The following is a 3,273-nucleotide window of genomic DNA, read 5'->3' on the forward strand; positions in this document are numbered from 1 at the left end:
AGTTCTGGGTCAATATTCAGGATATTTGAGCAGTTTTGATCACTATGTAAAGCCTTCTACTTCTTCCTTAACGTCAAGTACCACTATAGCGTTAGAGGATGTGAATTTCAGATAAAAAAATTAATTGCAAGACATCATGAGTTAGAAGCTCAATTGATGAAACATGCAAACATGAAGATGTGCATGAAACAACAAGTAGAACAACAAGAAAAGTTCAGAAGAGAGATGCAACTCCAAATGCAGATGCTTATGCAATAGCTCAAGCCTCCAAGAAACTAATTTTCTTGTTTTGCATAGATTTTGAGATTTAATTATAAAGTTATGTATGGATGACATTAATAGTATTATTACCTTTTTTATTATTTAGTTCGGTCTTATTACTAGTCTTATTTGTATTGAACAGTTTGTAATATATTTTTTAAAATATTATTTAATTATGCCTATTTTGTTTTAAATTTTGGGTTAAAATAAAACATTAACCATTTGAACGTCCATTAATCGTTCAAACGGGGATACATCGAAAACAACTGTTCGAACATCACATGAAACCGTTCAAACGACTTTTAACTGGCAAATCACTCGATTCTTTAATTATACGTTCGAACATCTTACTCAATTCGTAAAAATATAATTTATGTTCGATTATCAATTTGTTCACTTGAACGTTCCCTTATGTCTATTTGGTCAAGAAGACTAGTATAGATCGACCACCCATGTAGGATACGTTTGAACATACATATACGTTCGAACGATTTTTTTTGGCGTTCGACCTCTTTTCTAGGATGAAATTCAACTGTCCCAGAAAAAAAAAAATGGCCATTCGAATGGTCCAACAAATGTTCATCCCAAATGATATTTTTTCAGATGAAATTGTTATTTTTGTCCCAAAATATCTTTTGGAACACTGATATTGGGATGACCTTGAGACGCTTTGTTTTCATCCCAAAATGTATTTTGAGACAAAAACTCAATCTTTTGGGACAAAAATTTTCATCCCAAAAGATATGATCTGTTGTAGTGAGGCGTGTAATATGTGATGGGATGTATGTGAAGACTGATTTTGGAGTTGAAAAATGTGTTTGTTGGATGTGTCCTCAACGCGCGCTCGACATATGCTCGAGCGAAGCTCAACCCTTGAGTTTGCTCGAGCGAGGCAAAAATCCTAGTATTCACTCGAGTCTCGCTTGACACCCCACTCGAGCCAATATTGATTTGACTGTTCACTCAAGACGGACTCAACACGCCACTGTTCGCTCGAGGTGCACTAGACACGCAGCTAAAGCAAAGAACACAAAATTTTCCAATTAGGGTTTCTAGCACCGTTTGTGATATATTTGTCATATTTGACTTGTGTTGGATGACTTTCAGCATATTTTGGCAGAGAACAATTGTCTAGTGAGTGCGTATTATGTGAGAGAACAAAAAGCCCTAGAGAGTGTGAGTTGAGATTGAGTGATTATAATCTCTTCTAGTTAATAAGATTTCTGCAGTTCTGTGAACATAGGAAATTTGCCGAACCATGTATATTATGCGTTGTGTGCTTGATCGTGATTGCTTTTACTTTTATTTGTCATCGTTGTGTGTATGTGTTTGCACAACATTTCACAACAACTGATATCAAGAGCTAAAGGTCAAATTTGAAGAAGAATGATGGCTGGAGATAAAGCGATCGCACCCGAGATCGAGAAGTTTGACGGTATTGATTTTGGGTACTAGAAGATGCTAATCGAGGACTATCTCTATGGGAAAAGGCTACATCTTCCACTATTGGGAAAGAAGCCAAAGAGCATAGATGATGCTGAGTGGACACTGTTAGATCGACAGGTTCTTGGGTTTGTTCGGCTGCCTTGTCCGGCTTCCTTGTCTAGAACAGTGGCACACATTGTCAGTACGAAGAGAACCACAATGGATCTCATGACAACTTTTTCAAATATGTATGAAAAGTCGTTGGCAAATAATAAGGTACACTTGATGACTAAATTGTTCAATCTAAAGATGTCGGAAGGTATGTCTATAGCCCAACACTTGAATGAATTCAATATAATCACAAATCAATTGTCTTCTATAGAGATTGAGATTGATAATGAGATTAAAGCGTTGATTCTGTTGGCATCGTTTCCAAATAGGTGGGAGGCCATGAGGATGGTTATGAGTAGTTCAGCAAGCAAGAAGAAATTGAATTACAACAACATACGTGACATGGTTCTTGCTGAAGATGCATGTAGGAGAGACTTGAGTGAGTTCTTGGGTTCAGGATCTGCCTTGAATGTTGACAATAGGAGCAGAGAACATGACAGGTCAAGCTCCAAGAGCAGAGAGAAGAGCAAGATGAGATCTGGGCAGTAGATCATGTGGTGGAGTTGCGGCAAGCCAGGCCACTTCAAGAAAACTGCATGAATCAAGAAAGTGCTGATGATGATGCAGTGAATGTAGTGGCAGAAGAAATTTATGATGTTTTACTTCTTGTAGTGCACAGTCCAATTGATGATCGGGTGTTGGATTCAAGGGCTTCGTTCCATAGCACCTCACATCAAGAAATCATGCAGAATTATGTTGTTGGTGATTTTGGAAAGATGTATGCAGCTGATGGAGAGACATTGGATGTAGTGGGAGTGGGTAATGTGCACTTCACAATTCCAAACCCGGGCGTGTGGACTTTACAGCAAGTCAGACACGTTCTAGATCTGAAGAAAAACTTGATCTCTGTGGGACAGCTTAATGATAGCGATTATGCAGTAGCATTATCTAGAGGAGCTCGGAAGATCACTAAGGGTGAGCTGGTCTTAGCGCATGGTTAGATATCAAACTCTTTGTATTTAACATTAGGGTCCATTGATTTGCAGGGAAATACAAGAGTGTAAAAAGGCAGGCTTGATCGTGCGAAACATGTGAGGAAGCCAAAGTGAGTTAGCTTTGTCATTCCTCATGAAAGCTTGGGAAAGTTGGTTAAGGTTGCCAAAATCAGTTCGAGACCAGATACTCCTAGTACAGTGGGAGTTGTGAGTCGCCCAATGGATGTACTGACTAAGGGCAATGTACGTGGAAGACTGAAGTCGGGCTTGACTTCAATGCATCTTCTGGCTTGAAGACGGGAGCTGTGAGCTGCAAAGATGATAGGGCTTGGCTGGAAATAGTGGCTGGCATGTGGAGACCCAGTCTCCAAGTGGGAGATTGTTGGGGTGTATATGGAGACTGGTTTTGGAGTTGAAAAAGGTGTTTGCTGGATGTGTGCTCGACGTGCGCTCGAGCGAAACTCAACCCGTGAGTTCGCTC

The sequence above is a fragment of the Juglans regia genome, chromosome 11, assembly GCF_001411555.2.
Source record: "Juglans regia cultivar Chandler chromosome 11, Walnut 2.0, whole genome shotgun sequence".
In the NCBI taxonomy this organism is placed as follows: domain Eukaryota; kingdom Viridiplantae; phylum Streptophyta; class Magnoliopsida; order Fagales; family Juglandaceae; genus Juglans; species Juglans regia.